Source organism: Choloepus didactylus, chromosome 5 (assembly GCF_015220235.1).
Source record: "Choloepus didactylus isolate mChoDid1 chromosome 5, mChoDid1.pri, whole genome shotgun sequence".
NCBI lineage: Eukaryota > Metazoa > Chordata > Mammalia > Pilosa > Megalonychidae > Choloepus > Choloepus didactylus.
The window spans coordinates 156,047,625-156,074,491 of record NC_051311.1 but is presented as its reverse complement, the minus strand read 5'-3'; the positions used below and the strand labels follow the sequence as shown (position 1 = coordinate 156,074,491).

The 26,867-nt window shown below is 37.1% G+C and overlaps 1 non-coding gene and 1 pseudogene across 1 annotated transcript; both read right to left on the bottom strand.

Moving 5' to 3' along the window:
• Positions 1-2,110: 2,110 nt before the first annotated feature.
• LOC119535657 lies at positions 2,111-2,214 on the bottom strand. Its single transcript, XR_005217269.1, has one exon. It is a non-coding gene; the product is annotated as a U6 spliceosomal RNA (small nuclear RNA).
• Positions 2,215-17,937: 15,723 nt separating this feature from the next.
• LOC119535115 lies at positions 17,938-18,288 on the bottom strand (annotated as a pseudogene).
• Positions 18,289-26,867: the final 8,579 nt, after the last annotated feature.

The following is a 26,867-nucleotide window of genomic DNA, read 5'->3' as shown; positions in this document are numbered from 1 at the left end:
TCTCTCATCTGCAGCTCCTGTGCTTTCTTCAGTGTCCCTCTTGGCTGTAGCTCCTCTTCCAAACATCACTCACAGCTGTACTGAGCTCCCCCTGCCTGTCAGCTCATTTACATGGCTCCACTGATCAAGGCCCACCCTGAATGAGTGGGGCCACACCTCCATGGAAATCATCTCATCAGAGTTATCACCCACAGTTGGATGGGACACATTCCATGGAAACACTCAAAGAATTACAATCTAATCAACACTGATTATGTCTGCCTACACAAGATTAAATCAAAGATAATGGCGTTTGGGGGACACAATACATTCAAACTGGCACAGGTATGTATGTATGTATGTATGTATGTATATATTTTTGCCTTATTTCCAAGTTTTGGATATTAAGAGTTCTGAGGGTACTTCAGTCACAGTTTTTTAATTGGCTCTTTATTGGGACATAATTCACATACCATACATTGCATCCATCCATTTAAAGTTCACATTTCAATGGTTTTTAGTGTATTCAGAGTTGTGAAACCATCACCATAATCGATTTTAGAACATTTTCTTCACCCCAAAAAGGAAGCCTCATACCCATTAACAGTTACTTCCCATTTCTCCCCAACCCCTCGGCCCTAGGCAACCAGTAATCTACATTCTGTCACTATAGATTTGCCTATTCTGAACATTTCATTTAAATTGTTCTTCTATATTGTAGCATATATCATTACTTAATCCTTTTTATTGTTGAAGAATATTCCCTTGCATGGATACACCACATATGTATCCATTCCTCAGTTGAACAGCATTCGGGTTGTCTCTACTTTTTAGCTATGACAACTGGGGTGGGGGTGGGAGTGCCGCTAGGAATGGCCATGGCTTCCCCACCAAGGACATTTGGATTGTTTCCACCTTCTGGCTATTATAAATAAAGCAGCTTTGAACATTTGGGAACAAGTTTTGGTATGGACATATGTTTTCTTTACTCCTGGGTAAATGCCTAAGAATTCGATTGCTGGATCACAGGGTAAATTTACAAGTTAAGTTTGAAGCACTGAAATGGAGTCTAACTAGCAAACCTGATATTTTCTCTCAATGCCTCCTAAAGTTTGGATGAAGTTTCAAAATAATCATACAAAAATTAAACAACAATTCTTTAAAAAAAATATTGCCTATATCTGTGAAACGTTTCACTAACCATGTCAGGAAATCAGAATGCAGAATACAGGTTTTAGCTACAGGAGACATATAGGTAGAAAGAGAAAGAAAAAAAAGTGTCATATTGCTTGAAGGTAACACCCTGAGATCCTCCTTCACTTTCCCACTGTTTGCTCCACCATTCAAAACTGCAAGAAGTTTACAACTAAAGCCATCGGGGTGTCACACGTCACTTACAAATGTGTAATTTTGTGGGTAGTCAGAGATCCAGCTTCTGTAACTGAACAGAAACCTGTAAGTAAAAATAAAAGGAGCAGGTGCCTGGCTCTGGTGGATTGTATTACCGGAGGGAGGACAAATTCCCTCAAATAGACCTGTGTGAGGCAGAATCAGAGGCAGGAAGACCGTGGAGTTGGAATTTTTTCTTGCTCTGGAGGTATTCACAGTGTCAGAATGTCAATGCGCAATGGTAATAGAATATCCCATTTGCAGCTGTGAAATGGAACGGAAGCAAAAATCTCCAACATTGTTTTTGTAGTGAACTCTAATTGGCAGCATGCAACAAATATCACATTGCTTTAACACTGGTTTAGATTAACCAGTTTTTTTGTTTGCTTTTTCCATAATTAAGTCTGGTACAGAGAAGGAAGGACTGGTGAAACAGCTTTCATTCCCTGCCCTCGTCATGTTTTTAAGGTGGGACTCCACCTCCAACCTTATGTTCCAGTTCCAGGAAGGAGAAGGACCAGAAGAGCGGACAATACCTGTATTGGGAATGCAAAAATAAATTGAGCTTTATTGAATTTTTGAGGAATGCATAGACAGTCTAAGATCAATTTGCAAATATCCAAGGTAAACTTTTTTTTTTTTTAAATCGCAGCTTTAATATTAGATGCCATACATGTTGCTTTGACACATACGTTTTCCTCAGTGATACTGGCAAAAGCTCAATGCTCAGGGAGCCGCGCAAAAAAATATGGAATGCTTCACGAATTTGCGTGTCATCCTTGCGTAGGAGCCGTGCTAATCTCTGTATCATTCCAATTTTAGGATATGTGCTGCGGAAGATAGCACCCGAGGTAACCTTTTAAAAGTGTTTTCCTGAAGGTGCAATAAGACAAAAGAAAATCAGTCTTTTAAAATATTTTACCTTTATTTTATCTTCTACATGTCATTTGTACATTTATACATTTTTCCTTTTAATTTTCACTCTTAAAAATAATTAGCTCTTGGCACACAGATTTTCTTGTTGGCGAATTATTCATTGGTGAGTAGTAAATTTATTCCTTTCTTCTATCATTTTTTTTCTTTGCCCTGTCCTCTAATAATGACAATTGTCATTATATCTCTCTCTTAAAAATATTCCAAATTAGAGAAACAATAGTCTTAGCAATTATAGAAAAGCAATAATACAGGCATATTAGAAAATGCTTCCATTTTTCCTTTATTTAAAAGCCCATTTTAATAGTTTCTCATTCCTTATAAAGCAGAACTAACTCTATTTGAATAAATGCACTTCATTTCACATCAATAAACCCCCAAGGGTGACATAAAATTAGACAGTGATATAAGCGGCAAATGACTATCTGTTTCTTTCATGTCTGTTCTAGAGTGTTAATCATGCTGTTGGTATTTAAAGGGTTGCAATGAGCATTCCCATTGGTATTATATAGCAATTTAATCACAATACTATTCATCATTAAGTGTTACCCGGTGGATAACATCAGTCACTGAAGAGCTGATATTATGATACACAGGGGGGCTAGACAGCTTTGTCTTCATTAGCTGACTTAAGTGATGACTTGCCAAATCCATTGGCCTCCTTAGAGTTCTTGTGCTAATTGTCCTTTATGCAGAATTTGACCCTGCTGAACACATCCTTTTTACACTCCTTTTCCTCTGCTTCCGTGATACTGCACTCTCCCAGTCCAGTCCTTTATTCAGAATGTTCCTGTTCAATCTCTTTAGATGACTATATTTCCTCTCTGGATCTTACATGATGGCATTCTCAAGGTTATTCCAATGGGTAGTGTATTGCTTTGCATCCCTCTGTATGTGGTCATTGCCACTTTGATGAATTTATTATCACTTCTAAGAACAGGCTCATTGGTTGTGTCCAGAATCTTACTTTCAACAGTTAGGTGTAGCTAGTTAGGTTCCTGAACAGAAGGCTGGGAAGAGAAAAGAAGGAGTTAACAGAATCCTTTATTTTAGATAATTAATTCCTCCATTTTCATGATTTTGGGCCCCTATAAGAACTGATTCTGGAAATTTCTCACCATAAGGATTTCAGCGTATATCACCTAAGCACTCTCGGCCTTGCCTAACATTCCGTTAAGATGCATTTCTCCACACTGGGAATTGGCCCTTTTACTAAGAAATATCAAGTATGTATTTGACTAAAATTCGATGAATCATATTATCCTTTATCAACTATATCCTCTGTCAAGAACTGTAAAGGGTCTGAGAATTTACCCAACCTGCAAGCTGAGAAGTTAGCCGGCCACAGCATCATGGGTGCTGGCAGGAGATACGAAACTTCTGGGTCAGAGACAAAGGCACATTTATTACTCACAACAATAACAGTACCTAGAATATCAGCATTTGTGCTAGTGCCCCAAGCCTTAAATCCCACAAGGTGACACAAAGAGGAGCAGATAATGTCCATATATGCAATGAGTTGAGTTACAGGTGAAACAAAACTTTTTATAAGGGACAGAAAGCTTGCTTGATATTTACCACAAGGGGAGTCTTATTCTTTGTTATACTGGAGAGTGAACAAGCCTACTTTTTTCTTTGGGGAATGGGGGTTGTTGTGGCAATGGGGAAGACACCATCTTCTATCTCCAAGGCCATCACTATACAAACTTCCTTGGAAGGATAGTCTGGAACAACAACAGACTTTACTTCCACCCCCAAGGCATGCAGAAATGTGCAAGACCAATGGTATGGATTTAAAATAATTTATATTTGCAACCACATTATGTTTTAGTGATTCAAAGCTGCCATCTTACTAATGACACAACACATTTAACAATTCTCCTAGAAATTAAGTTTATTTCAAAATCACTCATTATTATTAATATGATTTTACTGAACATATTTTTAGATTAATGGTTCTCAACCTTAACTGGGAATTAGAAGCATATTAGAGGTTTCCAAATCCTTAAGGAATGAAAAAGGTTAATTAAATAAGAAACTCTGTAATTTTGACTCATTAAAATGTTTTTGAAAAAACTAACCAGATTTAATTGAAATACATGAACTATCTGTGCAGATATTTCTATTCAGAAACTTGGTATATTTCTGCATGTGTTCGACTCCTTTTCCAAAATCAAATCAATTCTTACAAGAAAGTGTTTTGGTTTTCATCCTGTACTATATATATATCTTTGTTTGCTATAGCATAGTGGATATTTTTCTTCATGTTATGGCCTGGTTGAGTATTTCTGGTTAACAAGGAAGTTACTGATGTTTGTATATTTATTTTATATAGGCAATATTATTGTAAGGCCATCATGCTATGACTACAGGAAATGGCCTAAGTCTCAACTCAGAGTCAGAGATGCCAGGTCAGCCCCAGTTTTAAGGTCCACCAACCCCCCCGTCCCCCCACACACACACACACACATACACTCTTTCAGGTCCTTCCCCAGTTGGACAGCAACTGCTTTACAAACCTTAAGCCAGAACTACCAAGCCAAGTTCATCCTTAATTATTGACTCAAAGTTACCAAGAAATAATCAAGTTATTGTTTGGGGCTGCTCTTTATACAGCAGTATTAAGCAGAACTCCTTATCATAGGACATAATGATAATCTTGTCTCCTTTCTAATAGTGTTATCCTTTATTTGTATTTATTTATCCAACTCTATTGTTAGGAATGTTTGGAATAGTGTTAAATAATACTGGTGATAATGGCATTCTATTTTGTGTCTTCCCTGAATGGGAACCACAAAATCATTTCCCTGAGAAGCATGGTGTTGACTGAGGAATTGACTGCAGGAAAGCTTGGAATGTCTGGTAAAACCTCCTGGAAGTATCTGACTCACAGCTAAGGCAAACCAAGACTTGTTGAAGGTAAACTGAAAGGCAGGAGAGTGTGACGGGAAGCAGTGATGATGGAGGAATGAGAAGTTAACTCTCCATGCGCCACAGACACTGCAATTGGTGCTTTACATATTGAATCTCATATATCGATCCCAATAACCAGGTCAGCTATAAATGAAATTATGGGAGAGGGAATGAGAACAGAATGCTGGAATCTGAACCCATGTCTGGCTAGCATCAGAGCTCAGACCCTCTATAGTATACTAGAGAGAAATGGGTTTAACAGTGCAAAAGAGAGTTTTAATTATTGAAGAATGTTGCCACTAATTTTTTTTTATGTTTCTGGCAACATTATAAATTATCTTTGATCTCTTAATTTATAGCTCAAAATTACTGCTTAGTTCTTACTGCTCAAAGGGTAGGAGGCATGATCGAAAACAAAACAGCTTCTGAGAAACAAACTTTGAAAAGTTAAGCCCATAATGTTAAAGCAAAAGCCACTGGGTCATTAAACATAGCCATAGGGAAATTAACTTCTCCTTGATGAGAAATTTGACTTGTGATTTCCTGAAAAGAAAAGTTAATTGGCACAATCTTTTTAGAATATGTTCTGGTTTAAATGAATGTAATGGTGTCAAAATCTATCTAACTATATCTAATTATTCATTTGTTTTTATAACTCACCTTGTAACAAAAAAGATTCATGATGACCTGTGAATATAAGTGCAAGAAAACAAGATAAACTCTAACAGTTGAAATGAAACTGGGATGAGGAAAAGACTAAATATAAGGCAAAAGAAAGAATAGCTAATCCATAAAGCAGTGAGAGAAGGGTATACGAATTTGGTACTGAAATTTCTAAATAAAATATTTTATTTTGAAAAAAAGATGGCATTACACAGTAATTCTATTGAGCACAAATATTGGAATTATTGATTTTCCCTGATATACTCATATTACTTTGATACCAAAATTTGAGGACCTGCCGGAATGTAAATGTTCAGAATGGATAGAGGTTTGTACTGAATAGTTGGAAACATTGCTCTAGCAGTCAGTAGAAAATTCGGTTTATTTCAGTGTTGTTATGGGAAAATGATGAAATTGCGTTTGTGTTAATAGAGATTTTTCTCAGAAATTAAAAAGACTGTATGCATCCAAAAGAGGATAGTATAAATGATGTATTGGTCAGGAACAAAGTATCTTAAGTTGTATGTTATTCCTGCCAGTTACATATTTGATCAAGCCACATTTGTCTCTAAACCAAATTGACAATTTTACTGAAAATTGGCTGGGACAAATCACAGCAAGAAGGTTGAATCATAAACACAGATTATGTTGTTCCCTATTGCTTCACTAAAAAGTGCATTATTTATTTTAAGCCTACTGATCATATGCATATCACCTTTGAAATAGAGAGGGAGCCAGGGAAATGTGATCAGGGCCTGAGTCCTCTATTAGAAATGAAGTAAACAAGTGTCACAAAGTAATTTAGAGTTACTTGATTTATTTCATTAGTTAGTTACTTATGTATCAAACATTTATTTAACAACCTCTGGCCCAACTGCTTAATTTGTCATGTTGATAGATAATTAATTCCTATTACAACATTAAATACATTTTTCTAATTTATTTGTTTTAAGATGTTGTTTTGCTTTTTATATATTTCTTTATTTGAGAAATAGTGTCACATTTTCAATTTTAAAACCTTTCTTACAGAGGGAAGTTTTAAACTGCTCCTGAAAATAATTACAAAGATCAAAAATATTTCATTTTTTTTCTTTTACAGGCAATTCATGACTCAGCATGATTCAAATGAAATTGTCCCAAAGAATTAGGGTTGAGCAATACTACCTTCTCTAACTTCCCTGGCATCTTATGGATTAAGTGTTTGCTTATTCAAGACCTGCAAATATTATTGAAATTTAGAATTGCAGTTTATATTTGTACTTTCTTTTGAAAGAATTTTGCTGCAAATCAGTTTTCACAAGATTGCTTAACCTATCAAAATAACAAAATATTGGAAGTTTTTATTAAATTAAATGTCTTATGTAAGTTCATATTCATGTTTTTCTTCTCCCTGTTTCCATTTCTTCTAATCTGTACAGAGTTAATAAAAACTGGGAAAACATAGGTAAAGGTGGTGGCATACCACAAGTATGAGGAAGATATTGGCTAATACACTGAAATGTGAGCTGTCACTCTAGCAGGAGAGAGTTGTATAAGGGAGACAGAGAGACAACAGTTGTGTGGGTGAGGAAATAGCTGCTAAGAGCAGATTAAAGGCAACTTTGGTTGTGAATACACAGGAGGGCAAGGAGAAAAACAGAGTATACCTAAACCTTGAAGAGCTCAAGTACAACTGATGCTAATTCCTGCTGCATTTGTGGTTAGCATAATCCAGTATGACTGACATATCCTTTGTGAAAGAAAAGGATGGCCTGTAATACCCAAAGTGTTGTATTTGAGCAGCAGTAGACATTTACAGGGTAAGTACTGCATTTCATTTGCCTAGTGGAGTCCAAGTTGGTTCACAAATTAAATCATTCTTGTGACCAGAGTTGGTGCTATTTTCCTTCTGTAGCACATGGGCTGGTTCTGTAGGTTTGCTTGCTGCTGTTTGTTTTATGGAGGCCAAGCAGTGTCATATACACTGGAATGGAACTTGCTAGTCAAGATTTTAATATCTGTATCCAGAGTCAAATCCCCAATTCTATATTTCTCTTTATTCTTTTTGCTGCGGGAGACCCATCTGGGTCTCCACTTCAAAAAGACTCCTGGTGCCTGTCCTCATACACCATAATTCCAAATCTAGCTCATGCAATAAGATTCTCTTCCTATGTGACTCAATTACTAAGAAATGAGTATGCAAAAGGAAAACAAAAACAAAAACAAAAACAAAAAACAGTAACTTCACAGTGGAGAAGTCTGCCCCCTAAGCAAAGATATGTGCAAGCCCTGAACACAGTACCTGTGAGTTGATCTTACTTTGAAATAGGGGTTGCAGATATAATTAATAAGATTAGATCATCAGAAGAAAAACTAGAGAATAAAAAGTGGAACTAAGTAATTTAGCGAAACCTAGAGTGGATGATGGTGGTTAATTGTACAAATGTAAGAAAGTTCTTACATGAACTAGAGCAAACCCACATCATTATTACAAGTTGTTAACAATAGGGTGGTAACTGGGAAAAAAATACAATTAACACAAACTAAGGTCTATAGTTAACTGTAACTTTGTAATGTCCTTTCCTTAATTGTAGCAAAGGCACTATACCAAAGTTAAATGCCAATAATAGGGGGATATAAGGGATAAGAGACTTTTTTTGGGGGGGGGAGGATGAAATGGAAATGTTCTCATCTTGACTGTGGTGGTGAGTGTATAGCTATGTGATTATACCAAGAGTCACTGATTGTACATTGAGGTTGCATTGTATGGTATGTCAATAAAACTGTCTTTTCTTTTTTTTTAAAAAAGAAAGAAAATATTAGATCATACAGGATTAGGAAGGATCTAAATCCAATATGACTGGGGACCTTATAAGAAAAAGAGTTTGCATGAAGACACAGGTCCAGAGGGAAGATGGCCACGTGAAGACAGAGGCAGAGATTGGAGTGATGTGGCCACAAGCTGCAAGAGGCAACGAAGGATCCTCCCCTAGAGGCTGCAGATGGAGCATGGCCCTGGGAACACTTTGATTTCAGACTTCCAGCCTCCAGAACTGTGAGAGAATACTTTTCTTATGTTTTAAGCCCCTCAGTTTGTGGTAATTTGTTACAGCAGTCCTAGGAAGCTAATACACTAGCTTAATCAAGTGTTCAAAGTTGATGTCACCAGTGTCAAGACACGTTGATGTCTCTCCCCCAATATAATGTGATGAGAAGAAAGCTTCATCTCTGTTGTCTTCTCCTCCAAATACATAACTTCAGTCTAATGATGGCAAAATATCAGACAAGCCCAAATTGAGAGACATTATACAAAGTACCTGAACAGTATTCTTCAGATGTCAAGGTAACAAAAAATACAGAAACTGTTTCAGACCAGGAGCACTAAGGAAAGATGACAACCAAATGCAAGGTGGACTGGATTCTGGAACAGAAAAGGGACATTAGTGGAAAGGATATTAGTGGAAAAACGGAAATACAAATAACATCTCCAGTTTAGCTGGTACCATTGCACCAATGTTACTTTCTTAGTTTTGATAAATGTACCTTGTTTATGTAGGATGTTGATATTAGAGGAAGTTGAGCAATGTGTTTACAGAAACTCTCTGTACTCTTTCAACTCTTCTGTAAATTGAAAATTATTTCAAAATGAAAAAAAATTAAAATAGCCATTTAAGTCTGATATTTTCTTCTTTTTTTTAGACATATCCTACTGAATATGGATGATGTGGCTATGCATGGTACCTAGAAGTAAACATGGCCTTCAACAAAACTGTTTTCTTTCCTCCAGAATTATATACTATGTAGATAAACCCATATTTCTTCAAATCATCATCCCATGATTTTGCAAACTACTTTTGCTTAGTTTCAGTTCCACAACTTTTCTTTCTTCTGAGGGGTCCTTTTCCTACTTTCAACCATTAAATGAAGTTCTCCAGGGGTCTTTCTTAAGCCATTTATTTCTCACACTTCATGTGCAATTCTTGGATGGATTTGCCATCACCCATAAAATTGAGCACCACTTCACTGGGATGAACCTCAGTTTTCTATATACCACCTAGGATTATCTGTTGAGTACATCTATGTTGGAACATTTTAGATGCCATTAGTTTAATACATGCAAGAGAACTCCAAATCTTTCCTTAGAAATGCTCCTGAGCCTGTGATTCCTGCCCCAGTGATTAACACCCCCAGTAGCTCAACAGAGAAATCAGAGGGTGATTGCACAGGGCTCTCTCCACTTACTAGCATTATTACTCAGCAGTTTTTAAAGAGTCTACCTCCATCTCTTAAAATTATTTTAATCCAGCCCTGCCTTCTTTGCCAACATTTCCTCCCTGGTTGTATTTAGCCATTATCTGAATTATAATGAACATCTATAATTCCTGTCCTTCCTTACTGTTACCAAACGTTCTTCAAGAACACTGCTTAGTGTGTTTTTGAAAATATAAATCCAATAAGCCATGTCATAATTCTGATAATTCACTCCCTACTTACAGTGTTTCAATGGCTCTCTATACTTTTCTTGTGAATCTTGTGATCTTGCTCTCACCTTTGAACTACAAGATAGATTATTCTTCTTTTGACACCAGAGAGAAGGGAAACAGGATTATTGGATTCAGTCATTTTTGCATATGATGAGTGGCAGTGGGTAAGGTAAGATAGTTCTTAACAGACGGTCTCCATTTTCTTAATCAGTGTCATAGGTTGAGAGTGAAAAGGATGAAATTATAAGAGAATGTAAGAATCACAAATGTTTGAGACTATTGTCTGGGAAGAATGGATATCATTGCAAAGAAATTATAAGTAAATAGATGAGCCTATTCAATTCAGTTTGGGAGTCATGAATTTGCAGTGACCAAAGCTTGAACAGCTATTCCATTTCCTCCACAAGCACTTAACTATTGGAAGTGTCTGGGGTTTTAAGAGAGATGTCATAAAATAATCGAAAGTAAGAAGGACAAGAGAATAATTAGAATATCAGATCATGTGGTCTGGATTTGTGGAGGAAGGAAGTGAGGAAACGGTCGGGATGAGGGAGTGGCCATCTTGATGAAGTCCTGGGGGCACTGAAATATGGTCACAGGTTTGAAGGTTGAAAGTTGAGGAATCAGAAGACTGAAGGACTAGGAGTTTAAGAGCTAAGAGGTGGACCAGTACCAGGAACAACAAGATCCAGAGAATGGCTATGGGAGTAGGTGTCTGAAGGGCAATTTGAGGAATTCTAAAAGCTGGAGATGTTGGATATTGAAGTCAGCAATATTATTCAAGAATCATATTGAAGAGAAAAACTGTAGATATGGACAAATGACCAAGGGAAAAACAGTACTGAAACAAGAGAAAATAACGGGTAGTGCAAAATGCCGTATTTCTGCATGAGCTTGTTTGATTAATTACCAACCGTGTCCAGGGGCACTTAGCAGAGGCCAGTGCACTTCCCAGCCAAGCGGGGGGAGAAGGCCAATTCCATCAGTCAAGGTGCTTGGTCAAAATAATGTTTCAGTTAAAGTGAGGAGATATGTCCAGTGTTAGCTAAAGAGGTAAAAGATCAAGTTTGTTTATATTGTACGGCCTTTCCAGAGGGCACAGTGAAAATCTCACATAAATTTAATATATTTTTTTTCTAGCCTCCATAATTATCTCTCCTTCTTCCTGCAGTGCTAATCCTTAAGAGTCATGCAAGTGCTTTTCGGGGACTGTAGCAGTGGCCAAGACAGCTCCGGCTTCCCGAGATGTCCTCTGCCGCCCAGTGGTGGAGTTGCGAGACCAGCGTAGAGGTGGCATGTTGTGGTCACAGGGCAGGGGAGAGGGGAAGACAACTTTAAGCCAAAAGAAGTATGGAGAAGAGAATGCTTCTCTGGCATCATCTCTTTCGTGTTCCCCTCCTGGTCTCTTTAAAGCTCCGAGAACAATGCCAGGCTCTTTGAAGTTACTGAGCAGGGATTTGATTAAATGTTCACATGCTGATTGTCTTTCAGTCTCATCTTCTCCAAATTCTTTCAAAACTTTACTCTGTGATTTGCATCCAGCCAATACCCTCTAAGAGAACTCATTTCTTCTTCGGTGCTACTTCTATAACTTACTGTAGGATTTTTCAGCTCTATTGTACTGCCCTATGCTTGTTTGCTTGCATGACTCTGTACCGTAAGCTGGAGGGATAGTGTCACAGTGGGTGCGGGGAATGACAATGGAGCACACACGTCCAGCCAGCAAACATGGTGGTGTGAGTTAAACTATGCGTTTATTTTGAATTGGTGCTTTTTACATTTTAAGAAAGAAGTATAGAGCAGTGAACAGAATTATTATGTACACATAAAAGAAACTTCTCAAGAAACCTATAAGAAGAACTTTAGTTTTTTCTTGCATGTAGTAGATCATTACCCATTTAATGATAATTGTTCTTCCATTATAACATGAAGCCATCTGTTCAATTTCTATAGCAATCACTAAAAATACCACAATGATAATAAAAGTCAAACACATTTTTGTAATTCAGAGCTACTGCAAATTTCAATTTATGCATGTGTGTGTGTGTTATCATTTTGTAATGCAAGTAAGGATAAAGAAATTATCTTCTTAGTATACCATGTGATATTGGAGTTCCTTATTATTGTAGAAAGAACCCACTTATGAAGGAATGAGCCCAAAGATGTATTTGACTGGTTGGTTGCCCAAGGATCTAAAACTGCTATTAAAATCATGTGAACATAAGCATTTGGGGGCAAAAATCATTAGAGCTTGAATTGTGAGAAGAAGCTTGATGTAGGAGACCCAAGAAGAACAGACACGTGAATGGAATATCTCCCTAGAGACATGCATTGATTTCTGCAGGTGACAAAACAATCCACCACATGTGTGAACTAATTTATAGACTGCTCTACAATAATCAGTACCAAATTCCAAGAAACAAAACTCTCACAAATTCTAAGGACAAAAGGGAGCTGAGAGCAGTGTGGCTATAGTGAGGGTACTCTCCGAGAGGTGCAGGGTGGATACCAAAAATCATTTTTAATGGGGGCACCAGAAAGAAAGAAACAGGCTCTGTATATCCCGAGTTATTGGTTAGGGTATTAGTTACAAAACTTCTTTGTTTCCAATTAGCTTAGACCAAAATGCCATCCCAGAATCTAATTTTAAATAAAACAAGAATTAATTCATCAAAACAAATAAGGTATAAGGTTTTAAATCTCATACATAATGAAAAAATATATATTTTATTAACTGATTTTTATACATAAACAGGTAGTCCTCCCACTTCTTCTGAGGAAATAGGTAATAAAAGAACAAGAGGTAGAGATTAAGGTGCTATGATTTCATGATAGTGTGATACTGTGATATTGTGGAGCTGGAACTTTTCTTCTCACCTCCTGTTTGGTTCTCTGGAGTAGGAGTGAGAGCTGAGGGAAATTATTTTCCCATTGTCCAGTTCTTATATTTATACATGATAAATTTATATCTTGAGAACATGGCCCATGATTGAGAATTTTACATTAAATGCTCTTCAATTTCACTGTATAAAAAATCTAGTTTGTCTAAATATTAATTATATTTATTGGAAAAATTACTAATAAATGTTTAATAGTAATGGTTATATAAATGGTGAGTAATTCAGTTTTAATAATTAACAGCTAAAACTTTACAAATTAAATTTAAATATTTAAGTCTAATAGTAATTGGAAGTGGATTATGGTGGGGCTGCATTCTGAAAGCTGCATATTTGCAGAAAGAGAACCCGAGTATATTCCTTTATTCAACAAGCCCAGTAAAGACTGACTGTCTTCCAGGCATCATGGTTCTCTTTACTAGAGGATCATAAGACATGAAGCCTTTTGAATAAGTGATCGTATCTAAGAGCCACATCACCGGAAGGATTCGCGTAACTACAATGCTTTGAGTAACATTATCTGTATGCAAAGTCCCATGAACAGGTTGTATGCCTCCCAAGGTAACTGGACTCTTTGAAGGATATACATATATTGAATGGAAAACCTTCATTTTCTGATACAAAAATGGTTACCCCCCCCAAAAAAAAAGACATTTTAGAAAATGGTATAGAGGAAAATAGAATGGAAAAATCTAGGCACCCACATTCCCTGGCTCCTGGAAAGCTGTTTCCCCTGACATCTTTCAGCCACCAGGGCAATGGAAAGATACTTCAATGGCAGAGCACAGGTCATAAGCAAAAGCTCAGCTTACTACGAATAGGATGCACCACCGTAAGCAGAAGCCCGTCTTACTACAAAGCCAGCCATCTCCCAGATTTGGAGGAACCATGACAGAAAAAATGGTCACATGCAGCGGTGGAGTGAGGAGGTTACCCAGGCCTAAAGATAGGATGGGATCTGCAGAGATCCATGTGAAAGGAAGGACCCCAATCGACACCCCATTTCAGCAGGGGAGTTCCAGGACCAGAGAAGAGTGGAGGTTCCACCCCTGTAATGACTTGGACACCACTTCCAGGGGTCATGCACACAGGCTTTGGGACCCATCTTTAAAGATACTGGGAGAAGGGATCTGCTGTGGAAGTGACCACATCACATCCAGGCAGCACATGACACAAAGACACTGCTGACATTCAAAGAGTTGACTGGGAGGGAAGGAGATTTGGGGAGAGTGGAAGCTGTTAGGCCACACCACTGTAAGGTGCAGTTATTCAAATAGTTGGGACCAGGATCACTGTGAACCACCAGAGGAGTATAAAGGGGCAGAAGGGGCAAAGTGGGGGAATTGGGGTTTCAGGCTTAGGTTGGAGGTGCCTTGAGAAAATATTGGAGTACTTGGGCACTGACCCTTCAACATAATTTTGAACTATTTGCTAAATATATTTGAGCTATTTACTAATATATCTTTTCAGCGTTAGACTAGATTCATTCATTAGTTCTTTGTAACTTAGACTGGATAGGGAATATTGCTTATAGGAATGCATATTATTAATGACTATGTTTTGTAAATGATAATGGTAATTCCCTAAGTAATCTTCAATTGTCCCTAGGCCAGTTCCAAAGAGAAAAAAGTTTTTAAAACATATATTTTAACAATCAATTACTTAGTTTGAATTTAGTTTAAATGCCTCTAAAATCTTTTTCTCTTAGATTTGTTAGAATAATATACTAAAATGCACTTATTTAGCTGCCATAATAAATGTTTTCTGTATTTTCAGTTTTACAAGGAATAATATTTCCAAGCCCCAACTGTAACAATTCAAAAACAAAATTTATATCAACAATTCAACAATTAAATTTATATCACCCCACACCATGCTAGCTTTGTAGATCTTATTTCCCATTACTGTCTTTCAAACACCAACATAAGTAGAGCAATAAAACCACATGCTGTTATCTAAAAATATTCTAGGTCTATGGTACTCAAAGTGTGGTCCAGCAACATGATCCTTATCCAGGAAATGAGCTGTTTGGGTCCTACCTGAACATTCCCACCCAGGAATGAGATGTTTAGGTCCTACTGAAGACCAGGCTGTTTAGCATATACACTTTAGGTCATTTACATTTATATGATTATTGATATGATCAGATTTAAACCTGTCGTATTCCTGATTATTTCTTTTGTTCCATCTGTACTTTGTTCTGTTTATCCACTTTTTCTGCCTTCTTTTGGATTGAGCAGTTTTTTAGGATTTCATTTTCTCAGTGATCGGCTCAGTAGTCACGGCAGTTTAGGCCAAGTGCAAGCTAGAGGAAACACAGGTCCACATGCACCCACCTTCACTTCCAGCACCAATTGCAGGTCAGCTGGTTCCCAAACCACCCTCGGTTTTGATAACTTACGAGAAAGACTCCCAGGACCCACTGAAAGCCATGATACTCGGGGGTTTATTATCAGGAAGGATACAGATTTAAGTCAGCCAAGGTAAGAGGCACACAGGGCAGAGTCCATGGAAGTAGCAGATGTGGGCTTCCATTGTGCATCCCCATGGAGTAGTAAATGTTACTCTCCTAGTGTTGTGTATGATGATAGGCACAGAATACTGCTAACCAGGGCAGCTCACCCAAGCCTTGGCATTCGGATTTTATTGGGGCTCCCTTACATAGGTGTGATTGATTGATTGATTGATTGTTCATGTGTTTGATCTCAATAGCCGGGTTATGTGGTACTATGTGTCATAAAGCCTCCAACATAACTCTCATTGGTGGACTTTCTGGCATTGCTGTCCACATCTCCCTGCCAAGGTGTGGCTTGTCTCCACCTAATCATACTGTTGCTATCTGGCTAAACCAAGGCCCCCAGATAAACGATTACCTTGCAGGAGCCAAGGACAAAGGCTGGACCTCTTTTTGGGCAAGGTTAAATTCTTTACTACATGTTAGCTATAGGTTTTTGTAGTGTTATTTTATTTGTTGCTGTAGGATTTAGAGTGTATATGTTTAACTTAACCACCATCTACTTTACAGGGATAATCTACTATGTCTTATATATTATAATATAGCCTTATAATAGTACACTTACATTTCTACCCTACTGGCGTTTATGTTACTGTTGGCATACATTTTACATGAAAAATATTATCCACATTTGTCCCATGCAGTCATCATTTCTGGCACTCTTATTCCTTTGTGTAGATATAGATTCCCATCTGTTATGAGTTTCTTTCTGCCTGAAGGATTTCTTTTAATAGTTTTTGGGATTTTTATTTATTTATTTATTTGTTTGTTTAGTGAGCTTTTGCTAGTGGTAAATTCTTTCATTTTTTGTGTCTGAAAAAAATAATCTTTATTTTCCTTTGTAATGAAATATATTTTTGCTTGGTATAAAATTTTAGGTTAACCTCTTCCTCATTTTTTTTTCTGACAGTAGTTTAATGATATTTTCCACTGTTTTCTTACTTACACTGCTCCTGAGGAGAAATCTGCTGTCATCCTCAGTTTTGTATCTGCATTCATCTGTACATAGCATGTTTTTTTCTCTGATTACTTTTAGAATTCTCTATCACTACTTTTGAGAAATCCTTGGTATTGTTTTGTTCATGTTTCTTGTATTTGTGTTTGGTAGAAATTCTCAGATATATGCATTTACAGTTTCCACTAAAACTGGAAAATTTTCAGACATGTTTTTCTTCATATGTATTTCTTCTCTCTCCATCTCCTTCTGGGAATCCAACTATGCAACTATCAGACTGCCTGAAGTTGTCCCCAAATGTCCTGATTCTCTTTTTTTGAATATTTTATTATACTTGCTTTTCATTTAATTGTAAATTTACACAATTTAATTTTTAATAATGGCAGTGTTTAAAAGCAGCTTGCAACAAAATTCCTGAAAACTTAATAATCTGCTCTTGCAAGCCAGTACAAGCCAGCTCCAGCATACCAGTGCCCCTAAGCTTCTAGGAGTCCTCAGGATTGTGGTGTCTGCCTTCCTGATGATATTGGCCAAAGGGAGACAGCCTTGGAGATGCTGCAGGTTTATTATGGAAGTTTCTCTGGAATGTTTGGGAGGAAGTAAGGGAATGAATCTTTAGACAGACTGCCATAGAACAACCTCTATTCTACTCATTAAAATTCTGCTATGGTCTTCCTTCTTCCTTCTTCCTCTATATACTACATGGAGACTCAGAAGTTAAGGGGTTTAGCTTGAACAAAAACAGAAAAGGGAAGAGTGAAGGATACCAATACAAAGGAGGGAAAGACTTTGATGCAGAAGGAGCAGGGTCACAGCCTGGAGAGGGACTGGGAGGGATGTAGAAGGCAGCCACTGCCTCTCTGGTTCTCTGTTCTCATCCCTCAGCTCAAGGAAAGCAGACTTAGCAGAGCTTTTGGACCAGCATGTCTAGTGGTAAACTCAGGCAGAGCTTCCCTGTCTGTCCTGGCTCCCCTCTTCCCTTTCCTGGGAGTTCATGACCCACCTCCAGGGGAGAGGAGTGTCCTGGGCAGGGGTGGCAGGCAGAGGCAGGATAAAAGATAGAAGGTTGTAATCTGCAAGGGACTCAGGCTAATGTAGAAAATGTGGGGCTCCTATGCCATCCAGAGAAAATGTCCATCAGGGCAGAAAAGAGGATGTTTCCTGGCACAGAATGCTCCTTGCTCCCCATGAAGAGAAGGGTCCAGAGGAAGAACTTCCCCCAGAGGCTCCCTACTGTGCCCTTCGAGCCATCACCATCTCCCAGAGTTGTCCTCCGTTTCCTTCATGCTCCACGTAGGATTTTTTTCTTTTCCAGATCTTCAATGTTTTCTTCTGCTATTTTCTGTTTCTCTAATTGCTGGTTGTAAGTTACCTGCTTGGCCTGAAGAATAAACATTCTTCCTACAACTTCATGCATGTTAGTCGCATCTGTCAAATTCATAATGCTGGTATCTGTAAGATGTTCATGCTTTTTTTGTTCTGTTTAACTGTTCAGTCAGTAAATCCACAAGCTTCACCTTCTTTGGTGTCAATACATTTGATCTGATACTCTGTGGGGGACTTCTTTAATTCCAGATCCATGGGTCTGTCTCCTCATTCTTTTGTGTTTTTTTAATTATTTTTTCTCCTTGTGTTTCATGTGAATAGTTTCTATTGCAATATTTTCAAGTCCACTAATCTTACTTCTGCAATATCTGATCTGGTGAAATCTCATCTAGTGAATTTTTCATCCCAGATATTGTAGTGTTCATCTCCGTATGTCCTATATGGGTCTTCTTAATATCTTTCATGTCTCTACAACATGTTTTGAACAAATGGGATAGAGTTATGACAACTCTTTTATCCTTGTCTAATTCCAATATATGTGTCAGTTATTAGACTGTTTACATTGTTTTATTCTTCTTTAAACGGCTATATTTTCCTGTTTCCTTGCATGCCTGATATCCTTGATTGGATGCCAGGTGTGAATTTTAATTTTATGTGAATTTTATGTGTAGTCCTATAAATATTCTTGAGCTTTCTTCTTGGACACAGCTAAGTTACTTGGAGGCAGTGTGACCCTTTACAGTCTTGCTTATAGATTTATTAGGTGGAAACAGAGCAGTGTTTAGTCTTGGAATAATTATTCCCCACTACTAAGGCAAGGCCTTTCTGAATACTCTACCAAATACACTGAATGTTGGGGTTTTGAAGATTGGTGTTACTCCTGGTTCTATGTGAGTTCCAGGTACTCTTACCTCAGCCCTTTTCTTGATATTTCTTTTCCTGGCCTTGCAAATTGTCCTCACATGTGTATGCTGACTGGTAATTTGCTGGATGCTTAGGGATATTCTGTATAAATCTCAGTCTCTAGAGCTCTATCTCTGGCAGTGCTCTCCTCTGCAGTACTCTCCCCTCCTTAATCTCCTGTGACTCTTTACTCTGCCTCACTCCAGGATGTCTGCTGGGCTTTGCCTGGGTCCCCCTCCCTGTGCCACAGCCTGGGAACTCTTTCCAGGTGGTGAACTGGGGCAATCATAGGGCTCACCTCTTTTGTTTCCCATTCCCATTCCTTGAGGATCACTGTTCTTTGTTTCCATAGTCCCAGAGCTTTGAAAAATGTGTATGGTAACATTGAACAAATATATGTTATTAATCTGGAGGGTGGGTGTTGCAGTTTGCTAAAGCTGCTGGAATGCAAATTACCAGAAATGGTTTGGCTTTTACAATGAGGGTTCATTAGTTCACAAACTTACAGTTCTAAGGCCATGAAAATGTTCAAATTAAGGCATTAAGAGATAGATTCTCTGAGGAAAATCCAATGGCCAATGGCATCTGGGGTTCCTCTATCACGTGGGAAGGTACAGAACAACATCCACTAGTCCTTCTTCTCCTGGGTTCTGGTTTCAAAATGCCTTTCTCCAAAATGTCTCTGGCCTTCTGTCTCTCTTAGCTTCTCTGAACTCTTTTCAAAATGTCTCTGCCTTTTATTCTCTCATAGAGGACTCCAGCAAGGGAACTAAGACCCACCTTGAATGGGCAGGGTCACATGGAAACAATCTAATCAAAAGGTCCCACCCACAACAGGTCTGGCCCCACAAGAGTGGATTAAAAGAACATAGCCTTTTATGGGGTACATACCAGATCCCCACCAGCACAGTGAGATTTGTTTTAGAGAGGAGAGCAAATCCATTCCTCTTTCTCTACTTGGCCAGAAACATAAGTCAGCATCTGCATCTTAATAAGATCTCCAGGTGATTCGCATGCACATTAAATTTTTTGAAATATTAGTGTAAGTTCTACCCTAACAAAACAAACTAAAATATTCAAACTGAAAGCATTAATGGTTTTATTATTAGATATACATCTGGTATACCTTCACCAAGTTATAATACAATTTTAACAGGTAAAATTTCTCCCATAAAAAAACTCTTGGATATGAATGGGAACCTCTCTTTTATGATATAATTCAGTTTGATGCAGGAATTCTCAAAGAGAAGATTGATAATTTCTCAATGGGTCTCTCCATCCTCATGAAGTGGAGTGAACTCAGATAAAGATATAACAGCTCTAAGAGTAGGTACCATTCTTTGAATTCAAACTTAAATGCATTCCTGCTTATATGTACACATGCAAATATAATTAACTACACAAGAACATGTGTACACACAGATATACAGACTGTAATTTCCTTGAAGTCAGGCATTATGCCTTATTCATTTTTCCTTGCATGTCTAATGCATTATTTAACTTGTAACAGGAAATGAATCATTGTTGAATAACTGAATGGCTAATTACTTAAACTTATATTCAGACAGAATGCATTCTACAGACTATATGTGATTTATATTAAAATTTTTATATATAAGAACACTGACGTAGATAAAAAATAAAACTCTTCAGGAATATATAGCTTGATTTTACACTAGATTCACATTCACTAACTGAATGACTTGGCCCAGCTTTTTTTTTGTTTTTTTTTTTTTAGTTTTTGAATCTCAATTTTTTGTAAATGGAAAATAGTCTAAAAATTAAATAGACCACAGATCACCAAAAGTACATTTTTTAGAACATAGTAGATTCTCAATAAATCATCTGTTTTTTATTACTTTCATTTATGAAAATCACATATAATATATAATTATAGGCAGAAAAAAATTTAGATCTAGGTATCTCTGTTGATCTTCCCCCAAAGCCATTTGCTTTACTTTCCATGTACTCAAATATTTTGTGTGAAAGAAGGATTAGGGAAGTAATCAAAGCACAACATTGCCACACAGGCTAGTAACCAAATCCAATGTATTTTTTTTTAATGCAACAGAAAAATGAGCACTACCACCGTGTAGTGATAATTTTTTTCAGGTGATCATATCACTAGGTAGAACAAAGGAGACAGTGCAAAACCACCTCATTTATTTCTACAATCTTTGACAACAAACTAAGAAAGTCTATGGAACCCAAAAGCACCTGCACTCCCTGCTTAAAACAACCATTTTTTACAATGCAAATCCATTGTCTCACAACCCATTTATGTCCATTGCACCAATTCCTCCCATATCCTTCATTTGTGTTTTCCTCAAAAAGAGGCTTGCTCTCCCAGGTGTTGTCTACTTCTATGTGCTGTTTACTTTGCTTTACGTGTTGCTGTTGCTCATTATAAAATCAATGATTGAGAAGTAGGACAATGCTCATGACAACTGGAAGTGTGGTCTTTATAATTTCAGCTCAGAGGAACACACTCCATTTGACTGACTATCACCTGTGTTCCTGGTACACACACCTGCAGTAACAGGCACCATACACGTGTATGTGTATCTGATATCAGGAGTTGGCACTCACACCTCTCCTTCTTGATCTGGTTTCTCATGGATAAGGAGGCACGATACCCTGACCTCACAGATTTCTACCTGCAGAATATACATATGATTTCCAGTCATACCAATGATATGTATGTGTGTGTGTGTGTGTTCCGGTTTGCTAATGCTGCCGTTAAGCAAAATACCAGAAATGGATCAGCTTTTATAAAGGTGTGCCAGTTTGCTAATGCTACCAGAATGCAAAATGCCAGAGATGGATTGGCTTTTATAAAAGGGGGTTTATTTGGTTACACAGTTACAGTCTTAAAGCCATAAAGTGTCCAAGGTAAGGCATCAACAAAGGCTACCTTCACTGGAGGATGGCCAGTGGTGTCCAGAAAACCTGTTAGCTGGGAAGGCACGTGGCTGGCGCCTGCTCTGGAATTCTGGTTTCAAAATGACTTTCTCCCAGGACGTTCCTCTCTAGGCTGCAGCTTCTCTCCAACATGTCACTCTCAGTTGCTCTTGGGGCATTTGTCCTCTCTTAGCTTCTCTAGAGCAAAAGTCTGCTATCAACAGCCATCTCTGTAAACTGCAGCTCCTCTCTAAGTTCCTGTGCGTTCTTCAGTGTCCCTTTTGTCTGTAGAAAGCTTGCTCCTTCTGTCTGAGCTTACATAGTGTTCTAGTATTCTAATCAAGGCCCACACTGAATGGGCAGGGCCACACCTCCATGGAAATTATCTAATAAGAGTTATTACCTATAGTTGGGTGGGTCGCATCTCCATGGGAAAACTCAATCAAAGAATTACAATCTAATCAACACTAATAAGTCTGCCCACACAAGACTGACTCAAAGATAACGGTGTTTTGGGGGACATAATACATCCAAACCAGCACAATATATATGTATGATTTATTTAAATTTTACGTGATACTTCCGTCTTAAGTGAAACAAATTTTCCTTCTGTTCAGTTACTTTCTATATGGAGGTACAAATTTAGATAGCTTACTTCTCCTATGTAGTTTATTTAACATCAAAAAATGATCATAGGAAGATAGCTGCATTATTTTTGGAAACTTGATAATATTCCATTATCTGTAGATCAGCCTCATAAGTTTGCCAATCAACAAATATGAAGTATATTTTAATTTTCCTTTGTATTATTAAAGTAGTGCAAGGAACAACTTTATATATCAATTCTGATTGCCTTCTAGATAGTTTTATTTAAAAAATAATTACAGAAGCAGGATTAATGGACTTGAGTATATAAACATTTTTAATGATCCAGATAAATATTACTAAATTGCTTTCCTCAAAGCATTTAGTAAGTCAGGCTCCTATATGCAGAACAGATATGGTCCTTCACAATCATTTCAGCAGTAAGAATGAGAAAAGGAAGAATATTAACTAATTTGATTGATACAAATGCAATTTTTCTTTTTATATTTGATTTTTATAGAAAAGAAAATTGAAGTTAAACATGTATTTGATGTTTTAAAAATATTTTTGTGGCTTCCTCATTCATGTCATTTATTTCACTTTCTATCAGAGGTATCTGAACTCACTGAATTGTAAAACCTCATCATATGTTAATGAAGTTCACATATATCTGTCAAAATATTTTTGGAAATTTTTTTCTGTAGCTTATTTTTTATGCTTTTTATAAAATTGTTTTATTTTTAAATAAGTTTAAATTTGCAGAAAAGCTGCAAGAACAGTGCAGAAAACCCAGATTCACAAAATTTTAATGTTTGCCAAATTTGCTTTAGCATTCTCTATATAGATGATAGATAGACAGATGTATATATGCATATATAGTACATAATAAAGAATAAAATATACAGTTTTTACTGAGTAAGTTGCATTCATCATGCCCTTGACCCTTGCCACATCAGTATGTTTCCTAAGATGTTCTCTATGGTAATCACAGAACAGTTCTCAAATTCAGGCAATGTAACATGGACATAATAGTTTTACCTGATCTATAGTCCATATTCCAATTTCCTGTAATCATACCAATAATATATTTCATAACATTTTTCTCCTCCAGAGAAGGGAGAAAGAGGAGAAACGGAGCACAAGTAATTTCCTTTTAAAGACCATGACCTAAAATTTCACACATCGTGTTCTCTCCCACAGCGTAGCTAAAACATAATCACAAAGTCACTCCCAGCTGCAGAAGATGCAAGGAAAATGTAACCTCAGATGGGAGGTTCAGGTATTCAGCATAGTCTTCAGGGGCTCCACTGTCAGGCCACCGTAAGCATTCCATCTTACACACTGAATGAGATAGGAAATCATTAGGAGATTTGAACAAAGGATTAATAGCATCTGACTTTTATTTAAGATGATTTCTCTGACATATAATTTCTTCCTTCCAGTGCTAGAATAACACTAATTTATTTGTGAGAGTTCCTTTAACATGCAAAGTGTGATTTGTACATTTGGTGCCAGTTTGGAAATACCTTTTTTTGCTCATCACTCTGTTATTAGCTGTGCATTTCCCATTTTCAATTACTGTATTTCTGAATAGAGAATAAATAAAATAGAATGGATAATAAAATGTTTCTATCCCAGATAAGCCCATTTAGTATGAGGTTTCCCATTTCTCAGTTTCTTTATCTACCTCAAAGGTTTTGTGAAGAGTATGTTGAGATGTATAAAGTACTTAAACAGAACCTGGCACATAGTAAGTCCTCAAAAACTGGTGGAAGTTAATAGTATTATCCTACTGTAATTTAATCTCACCAATTTACTTTACTTTTTAAATTGGATTTTAGCATTTTTCACATTTCTTCTTCTGCAGAAGGCTTCTTGTTATTGTCGAATTCCAATATATTTCCTTTACAACTTTTATTTGGAAAATGATTTTAGGACAAACTTTCTCTTTTACAGTATTCCAGCAAAAGTGTAATCATTCAGACACAAGTGTGAGTTTTTTGTTTATTAAAATATTTATTTTATAGAATTTACTAGATTTTGTTATATACTTTCCACACATTTATTGTTACTTTTTTGGAAAAGATTTATTTTTTTATTTTATAATTGTATCCTTTGTCCCCCCTCCTGAAAATAATGTGTATTTTTTACATTCCATGCACTGTATATGTTCATATACACTGTATAGGCTGGAGATTCCAGAGCTTTTGTGGACTTATCAAAATATGGACTGAGCCTCAAATCCTAGAATATTTTATTTTAAATGTTTTATTTATACTTCCCCGGATATAACCACACAGTGGACTGTGTATATATAGAAAAAGCCCTGTGTACTTTTTGATGTTGTTGTCTTGAATTCAATTTGACCTAAATTAACAAAGCAAAAAAAAATTGTGGTATGATTTTTATGTGTCTGATAAAGTTTGCTGCATCAAATTGCAGAAATGCCGCATTAGTATATAATCAAGATGCCAAATTTTTAAGGCAATGCCATGTTCCCTTTTTTATCCCTGAAGTAAAGGTGAAGGAAAAGCCACAAACTAGAAGTGGCAGCAGTGGTTAACACACACACTTATTTATATATATTTACACATTTGGATTTAGTATTGAGTATTTCTTAAACTATTCTTCCATTGCCATTTAGAGTTAGACTTCACAGTGTCATAAGTTCCTTTAGTTTAGCACTGCCTATGGATTCCCTGGGACACATAGCCTTCTTTATGCTGCCCTTCAATCTCAGTTGACTGATATTTTCTGATTGCTTCCTAGGGAAGAGAAGATAACCCCAAGAGAGAAATGCACTCATATACCCTTACACATCGTTAACGCCCATCGGTATGTTTTTTGATAGATTGAATGATGAGGCAAATGAAGTAATGATTGACCTCCACGCACTGAACAATTTCAATGAATACCCTTTCCAAGAGTAATTTTTCTTTAAAATAAAATGCTTGCCATGACACTTTCGTGATTACAAAAACATCGTTCTAATTATACAAAATACCCTTGCTGTCACAAACTTCATCCCCATAGCACAGCAATGTGCATAAAAAAAAAACAAATGAACTCGTTAATACAGTGTTTTCACACTTTCCACCCCATTCCTCTAATTTCTGAACATCTATTTGAGAAAATCAAAACATATATCTAGTAATTATCTCTCAAGATGGCTAAGCCAATCTGCACGAATGTAATCTGTTCTGATTTTCTGCGAAATGTTTTTTGAAAGTATTGTAATTGTTTTGGAGGAATATTTATATCTCACTCATTCTTTTTACACTTCAAATTTAAATTATCTTTTAATATTTCTAAGGAGTCAGGAATCAAGCCCCTAGAGAAAGATAAAATTCCAAGACTCCTTGCCTGAATTCTCCCAAGGTTTTTTTAGTACAACAGTCCTACCCACTCTAAAGAGGTGGCTGGGCTGGGTAGAGCACGGCAAGGTTCTTTCCATTCTGCTTATTTAATGGTTTGGCTGTCCCAGGGCAGCCCCGAGTCTGTGGAGTCCTTGAAAGGGACAGAGAAGGAGGAGAATGCTCAGTTTCCCCTTCCCTTAACCTGCATGGTGGGTGCTTTGAGTGTGGTGACACAAGTGTCAGGGGTATATGATGCAAACTTTGATTGGAACTGTTTTGCTCTTATATTGGTTCTCTATGCAATCAAGCAAATGTGAGTCCCAAGTGGAACCTTGTTTTTCCTCAAAGACCCCATGACACAATGTCCCAAATAGGACAACATTCTCTGTGGAATACCTGCTCTGTCGAATCTGAATGCCAAATCTTGGCAGGAATCTCAGTTGCATCCAATTTTTTCCAGCCTCTCAAGAACTAGAAGTATTTTTTTCTTCCTCAGGAAATTTCATAAATAAAAAAGGGCATAGTTGAGAATAAATGAAGCCACTTTATATAACAGAGTAAGCTCAGATGTGATGGTTTGATGGCTTTATGGACCCTGGAAAAGTAATAAAGTTAATCCATTCCTGTGGGTGTGGACCCATTGTAAGTAGGATCTGTTGGTGAGTAGGAACTTAAGATGTGACCCACCTCATTCAGGGTGGGTCTTAGTCCTCTTACTGGAGTCTTTTATAAGAGGATGAAATTCAGAGAAATATACAGAAGCTGAGAAAGAAAGCCCCAGATGGATCAGCCAGTCGCTGAAAGCAAAGAAACCTAGGAAAGAAGAGAGAAAAGTGGCAAATACCACCATGTGCCTTGATTTGGACATTTTCTTGGCCTCTGAACTGTAAGCTTGTAAGTTAATAAATCCCCATTTTAAAAGCCAACCCAGTTCTGGTTTATTGCACTTCAGCAGCTTTAGCAAACTAAAACATCAGACCAGGGCAGTTTACTGCCTTCGATGGGCAAAGTTTCAATTTTTGCCTACTAACAATTAAAATGGTTTGGACGTTCAGGTTTAAAAAGGATACTAACTATTGGGACAACTAG